This window comes from Chaetodon auriga, chromosome 1 (assembly GCF_051107435.1).
Source record: "Chaetodon auriga isolate fChaAug3 chromosome 1, fChaAug3.hap1, whole genome shotgun sequence".
Lineage (NCBI taxonomy): Eukaryota > Metazoa > Chordata > Actinopteri > Chaetodontiformes > Chaetodontidae > Chaetodon > Chaetodon auriga.
In genome coordinates this window covers 6,017,011-6,025,235 of record NC_135074.1, presented here as the reverse complement: position 1 = coordinate 6,025,235, position 8,225 = coordinate 6,017,011, and positions in this window count along the sequence as shown.

Genomic DNA, 8,225 nt, shown 5'->3' with positions numbered 1-8,225 from the left:
GTATCTGCTTTCACTTGTAAACAAGCCTCTACAAATACCTAACACAATACAAATAATTCATTCAGGGTTCATTTACATTTATCTGGTTCAAATACAAGGCTGGCAACAGGTGCAACCATACTGAAAATATGGATCAACAATCTTGTTGGAATAGCAGTTTGCCCGTTCTTCATATTCTGCAGACATTGAGCAACTGTATCATTAGTCCTGCAATGGTGTTATTTAAGGCTAATGCAAATATTGAAAATATATCTAACATCCTGTAGCTCCTTACATCAATTAAATTAATTAATTAAAGTTGTGAGACAGATGATTAAAAACTGCAGCTGAACCACCCTCTGTGTTGGCAAGCCATAGGGCAGACTGAAGTGCAGCATTACCCATATTAGAGTTTTTGCTTTAGTCATTTATTTTTTGCCTTAATCTTTGGGGAATGGTGTTGAAATATTGAGTTGTATGCCTACCAGTGTTCTGTAAGTTACTTTCAAATTGTAAGATATTACCAGTCACTTTAATTTGAAATCAATAAGTTCCTTTCCAAATTTGCTGTCTGTGTGGAGAAGCGCATTACATATTTCACTACTTTGTGTTACTTTCACCAAAATAATGACCAGCATTATATATTGCAGTTATATGATGGTTTGTAATGATGACGCTCTCTACTATAGCGTCAGCACAACCTGGTCTCTATGACAATGTTAGCTTACTTCATGATTCCTTTTGACAGGAATTTATTGTTATCAGATGTATTTTTTCTACTTGCACATCTCATGCAACAGATCTGCTCTTATTACTCAATCTATGCAGCTGTCAGCCCCGGCACTGTGCACACTCACGTTTCAGCTGAGTCTCACAGGTGTAACCACAACCTCAAGCTTTTATTTATACTTCAAGTCAATTTTTTTGACACTACATGACACTACGAGTTTGATGCCCAATAAAAAGGAACTGAGTAAATATATTTATCTACAAGTTACAAACTAGGCAGAGCACAGCCACAGCGACACACACACACACACACACACACACACACACACACACACACTCATCTGGATTCAGTAATTTGTGTTTTTATTATTTCAAAATGTCAGTGTTACTTTATGACATTAGTGTTTGTACAACAGTGTTTCGTCATGCATGTGTTCAGAACATGATAGTCTGTGTTCGTTGGTCATTTTTGGGCTGCTTTGTAGTTTGAACCATTCGTGAAGTGGTTGTTTCTTGAATGCACCATTGACTGCTACGTTAGGATTGATGTGTTATCAGCTGCTGATGTGCAGTAATTGACAGTAAAATATTGTGCGGTATGTAAATCATGAAGATCTTACTGGAGTATTATTGCAAGGTGGGATATTGCTTTATTACTGTCAAAAGATAATGCAGAGTGTCACTGTAGTGAATTGGTTTCTATCGTACATTACCCCAACACTGATTCCTGTATTCCTGTGGAAAGGTCTCCAAGGACGTTACAGTCTAACGACAACTTACCGTGACTAAATGTCCAGGAACAGTATATTTCACCAGAAAAGATGTTAATGTGATTGGCATATACATATGAGCACACAACAGATAGACACGGGATATTTTAACAAACATTTATTTGTTGCAGTTGACTTGTACTTAGTAAGACTAAAACTAAAAATAAAGGGAAGACGGAAACCTCACCACTCTCCTCATTTGCCTCCTTGACTGCTTGGTCAGCTTAACATACGGTTAATGATGGTTTGTCAACTGTCTCAAATCCTGTTAGCAGACTTCTCAGGGTAAAGGCATAACCTGTGACGATAGACATTTCTGCTGCAAGTGCACACATAAAACTCGCCTGCTGATGCACAATAGCGTGACCCTACAAAACTTATTCACTTATTCTCTCTCACTCATGCATTTAAACTCCTCTCTCACACACACACTCTCTCTTTTCTTCATCATTTATTAAGCATCTTGCAATGTTGTCACTCCAGCTTCTGTTTGTTCAAGGATGCTCTTAAATACGAGCGAATACAACACCTACTGCAATAACTGCTTTCATACCCTCTGTTGTTCAAAGCTGGTGGAGTTTATGCTCTCTGTTACCCTCCCAAATTTTCTGGATCCAGTTCAGTTTAAAAAAACCTACAATAAAAATTATGAAGCCCATTTTGAGGTGAGAGCTCTCTGGGATTTTACAGTGGAGGCTGCTTTGAGCTGTGTCCTTGCAAGAGGCAGGCACATTATGAGTGTGTATTTATGAGAGAGGAAGACAAAGTGTGAGACTTAGAAATAAATATATATAAATAATATAAATAAATACATTCCAGTCAAATAGCTCCAGCACCGCCATGCAATGCACATGCAGAATATCTTCAAGCTTTGTATGATATTCTTATTTCTAAGTCAAGGTCTTGCCTTCTCTATTCAAAGTAATACAGTAGTATCCCTAAATAAATTTGACATGTCTATATTAATCCAAGCAAAACTCAGAGAAATACTGTTTTGTAAGCCCAGAGACCATCTAATAATAGATACAGTATTTTAGAACTACATTGAGAGCAGGATGTTTTATGAGCGCTGGTTTGAGAGGAAAGAAAACACGGCCTTTTTTCAACCATCACTGGAGCTCAACCACAAAAACTGCTCTAGTTCAAGTAGTTCTCAAAAATATGTGGTTTGATTCTTGTCTTGGAGTTTATGCTGGTGTCAAAATATGTTTTGTCGTGAAGGCAAACATGGCGGGTGTTTGTTTCCAGACTGCAATGGGTAAGAACATAATCTACATATTTATGACTCTGTTTGATATCATTAATTTTATCTTTGATATGTGCATTGGTGTGTGTGTGTTTCTGATTGATGTGCATTATGCTTCATCTCAGCATAAACTGCAAGTGAAGATTAAAGGAAAATAGGGATTCAGCAAAACGCGCTGAGAGTTGGTTCGCACGTAAGCCAGATAAGTGAAAACAAAAATGCACACACACAGACGCAGCCTCACACACACATAGACACAGCCTCACACACACATAGACACAGCCTCACACACGAGCAGTGACTGAATCTTTTTCACATTTGTTTCATCTGGCTGATCTGTTGATATGTGTTTGTTTAAAAATCAGAGATGCTGCAGATGTCGGATAACCCTTGGCTTCTCTTCATCTCTGGTTCACAAATTTAAATGAGCTTCATCAGCATGAAATATTTCAGCATCTGTTTGAACATGGGGACAATTTGAAGAAGGATAAATCATTGAACAAAACACCATTATAAAATCACAATCAATTAATCAGGAAGCTATTTATTAAATGTCTCTCTCGTCTCCGGTTAAGAAAAGAGGTTATTTATGTTTCTGTTCTATTTCTACCTCATTCTCTTTTCCTCTCTGTCACTTCATCTGACAGAGCAATCTGCATGCAGCATTGTCCATCATATGTAATCACTGTATGTAATCCTGACTCTAGGGTGGACGTATGAGCCTTATCTAGACAAAAAAACAAACAAAAATTGCATTTTAAATGGGAATCCTGACACAGTGTGCTTGTTATGAATGGGTAGGATGCATTGGGAGCACTTTTTAGCTTGCAGCCAGCATGCATAACCCATGCAACCTAAAAAATGAAAATAAATAACTTGTATGTTTAATATCCCCTTGATTTATATATGATCATGGAAATGATCATTCTTTTCAGACATGTAAACACATATATTGTAATCATGCCACTTTTAAACTCAATTTCCATGAGAGGAATTGTATCCACTGTGCTGTAGTGGTTCCTCCATGCTCAATAATGGCCATGATAGTGAATTTTCAAAGGGTGGGAGTTGAAACAAATGAATGGAAGATGAATAACATCTGGCTTTATGTCAAGAAAGGGAATCTTGGATGTTTTTTGGTGCAGAAAAAAAAAAAATTGTGTGACACTTGCTGAAAAGAAACTGGGGGTTTACCTGCATCCACACCTTTTAATCTCCCTCCCCACCAAGTTGACTGATTCATCTGGCATCATGACATGAAACTGCAGTTTCTCTTGTGAAAAAGCAGATATCCAATGGGGGGGCACGATTACCAAATCACTGCCACAGGCGCTCTCAAGCGGTTGTCAAGCGTTGTCAAGCTGTGTGCTTGAACCAAGGAGGGGTAATAACAATCATGATTGCCACGAAAGACGCTGCTATTGAGGCAGTTCTTCACCCAACATCGAAGTTTGTTTTCACTTTGCTCTGCTCACATTAGATTCAGGTGGGTACACAGCGATTGTAGCGACTGGTTAGGGAAAATCGAAAATGAATCCCCCTCTTCCTTGGTGTACCCGTGTCAGACTGCAGATGGACATGTAACAAGTGTAAGAAGTTGGCAATTCTGTCTGATATCATACATCCTGTTGTGTCTCATGCAGACTTAGAAAATATTTTAAATGCAACAGAGTTTTTGTTTATTCACAGAAAATGTTTTTAACAAATGTCAGTCACTCAAATTTATGTAAAGTATAAATACAGGCTAGTAAATATTTCATGACCATGCTTATAAGCCAATCTATATGCAAAACTATGAGTTGTTATTTCAGTTATGGAACGTTGAATAACAAATGCATTTGGATTTCAGTCACATTCTGATTCTAGTATTAGATTTCCTTTGTGATTAAGTATGGTACATAGCAATGATACCTAAAGTAGTTTTAAATGCAAAAACTACCATGCATTGACCTGGATAATGTGCAGTATTTATTTTATAATGTATTTTAGCACACAGTACACCCTATTACTGCAATGTACTGAACATGGTCAAATATGAATTTATTTATTTTCATTATTCACTGTACATTGTCAGATTTCATTAAAAGCAAGTGTTATATGTATATATGTATATACATATATAGATACACTGGATTATGTCAAAAATGCAATTTTATCAAGATTAAAATATATAACTTTTCTGAGCTTCTTAAAAGTTGACATTTGATAGAGGGTTTTCTTCCAATACCACTATATGATATATAATAGCCACTCCATTAATTCTCTGGTTTCACCTTTTCTATAGCTGGTGATCTTACCTTCCTACACTCACTTGTGTATAATTAACAGATAGAACAATTTGAGCGCATGCTGTTGGGAATACAGCAGTGTGGGCTAATGCTGCACCATCATATGAAGTAAGAATTCCCATTATTTAAAAGACAATAATAACAAAAGATAAAAAAGCAATAATAATGTTTGATCTCCTTTGGGAAAATAAGACCACTGAAACTGTTTCCTCAACAAATTGTGTGTTGCAACAAAAGAATGATAAAGAAGCATTGGCACTAATGACTGACTAATGGGATGAATCACCTAATTCTTCTTCATTTGGCTGAGAAGTATCAAGTTTCTCAAAGAATTTTGAAACTGGTATTTGGAGCTTATAGTGCTCACTGACATCTTGTCAGTTGTGTGGGCCCTGTAGTGGAATCTTGTTGGAGTTAAGTTGCTGAATGTATACTGAATTTATTTCTAAGGAGACATTTCGTGTATTTTCCTCTTGATTGATTGATTGATTGATTGATTGATTGATTGATTGATTGAATTGAAGCCAGCACCATGTGACCTTCACCTTCATCATATATATAACAAATTTGCTGGAACACTCAGGTTGCTGCTCATTCATCTGAAGTCATTCCAAACTGGAGGTTGGCCAGATGTGTATGCCACAGCACACAAGAGGTAGCAGGGAACCATCTGTCACTGAGATATTAGTTTTCCCAGGAGCCACAGCGAAATGTAACATTTGGGTTCTGCTTATGACTTAGAAATATAATTGCTCCGTGATTGATAATGGTCTAAGGTCCAGAACAACTGTCTTACTTGTTCCTTCTGACAACGACCATTGAGGATTCTAAGCGAACTTATTTTCAATGAGGCCCGTGCAGGTGTGCACTAATGCAATGATGGTGATGGATAGAAGCTCATGAAAATAATTGGTAACCCAATTAATTGTTAAAGGCTTGCGTCTGCTTTTCCTGGCCTGGTACCTGTGTACTGCATCTAATATTACACCTGACTTGCATAAAATATTGTAGCTCCAAATTAAGGTAGCTCAAAACATAATCATTGACCTGCAGTGGAAGATAACTGAGTTTCACCACTGTGGGTTGAAATGCTCATGTTTTGTCATTTGATAAACACCTTCCTATGTGTGTACCTGATAATGAAGTGAATAGCAGGCATACAGTGCTCGCACCACAGGCAATTAATTACAGTGTCTTTAGCACAACTATTGGTAATTGTCTTCTGAAACTGGGATTCAGATGTATACCTACTGAGTTGTGTGTGTGTGTGTGTATACGTGTGCAAGCCTGTCTTAGTCTTATCTTAATGCAAGTAGACTGGTGGTCTGATGGGAGAACCTGCAAAAACAAAGAGATGAATGAATAATGCAGGCATTGTGCGCACAAACACAGACTAAAACACACACTCAAGCTGACCCAGTGATAACACATATCTTCACAAAAAATACATCAGGAGTCCCCAGTGTGTAGTTGGGTGAATGTATGCGTGTATGTGTATGAGACAAGCTGAGGGAGTTTATGTGAAGGGTCCATCGCTGGGTCCACTTTTTCCCCAAAGGGCACTGGGATGTTTTTGAGTGTGTTACTATGGAAATAAAAGGGTTTGAGTTTAGTGGGTGGGTGGCAGGAAGAAGTACAGAGGAGTATCTTCACTGAATATTAATGACAGTCATACAGTGCACAGCGATGTGTCTCAGTGACTTTGTCAAATATCAGTGTGATATCACAACAGCAGACTGGCTTTACCGCCACAGGCTTGGAACTGTGGGATTTTGAAGAAGTGGAATTTTCAGTCAGTTGTTTTGGATTGATATGTTACAGTAAAGGGTCCATTTTTAGGTTTACATTCCCAAACTCTGCATTGCATAGCAAGTTTTGGGGAAATATCTGAGGAGGCAAAGGATATTATACCTGAAATATTGCAGTTGTGGTATTTCAGCTTCAATAGTATTTTTTTTAACTCTGCTTCAAGAGTGTGTCATTGGTTTTAAGTTGAACAAAATATTTTTTTGCATATGTTACCTTGTTATTATAAGAAAAAAGCATTTTATGGTTATTCCATGACTCTTCCAAAACTGATGTTGACTTCAACAACAACAGAATAGCTAATCCTTTCTCTAGTAATTTGGTGATAAAGAGGATTGGCTACATTTTGTGTATTTCCCAAACTACACATTGAGAAACCAGAGTGCATCAGTTATTTCTGCAAACGTCCAAACACAACACTCTGTTGTGATGTGACAAAAACCTTTGAGCAGCTGTAGGAATTATGAGTCTTGTATGTCAGGAACAAAGCAGGAAATAGTGTGACATTGTCATAGAGCCACAGAGTCCACAGAGCGATGGAGGTCAGGGTGGCTGGATGAGTCAACAAAATGTAGGACTGTGTCATACTTTAGACGCCTGCCTGTTTCTTCAAGGCAATGTTGGTTTCTTTTAACCGTGACCACAGTCATACCTTCACCTCAACAAAACAATTAGTATTGTGTCTCCATAACCTCAGTGAAGTTCTAATTTCAACCCAACCCAAAATGTGATCTTTCCCTAAGCATCACAGTGATTTGTGGTGGTTTGGAAGGCACAGAAAAATGATGCCCTGCTCATCAAAAAATGTTGTGATGTTTTAAAGAGCATCACAAACTTTAAGGGACTTTAGAGAAACACAGTGTAAAATGGATTTATAAGGTAGCTACAGATCACTACAGATTTTATTGTCTGTTAGTTTATCTTGTGTCATGTAATGAACAAAAGAAAAATGTGGTTTAGCAGTAGAGTTGCTTAGGAATGTCAAAATAATGTCCATGTCTTAAATCGCACATACAACTATGGACCCTGCACTTAGAATCTTGCTGTTTTACCCATATGTTTTAACAGGCTATAACACTTTAACCATCAGACTTTTGGATCTGGAGGTTTGAGTATTCTTAAGTTGGCTGTCAGCCACTGGTCTGCCTCGATGGCTTCAAACCTAGCCTGGGTTTTAGCCTGGTGGCTAGGCTAGCCGGGCTGCCTCTCCGGCATCATTCCAGGACACCAATTTTTTTTACCTTGATGTTATCCAGCAAGAAAGCCATCTCGGGCCAAAACTTACCAGAGCGAATCCACAATGAGACCTGGCCTCGGCCCTCATTGGTAACTTTCTCCTCTTTTTCCCAGTCTCACTGCTGAGCTTGTGAGTTTTTCTGCATGCTTCTCTGATGCGTTCGATGGTTC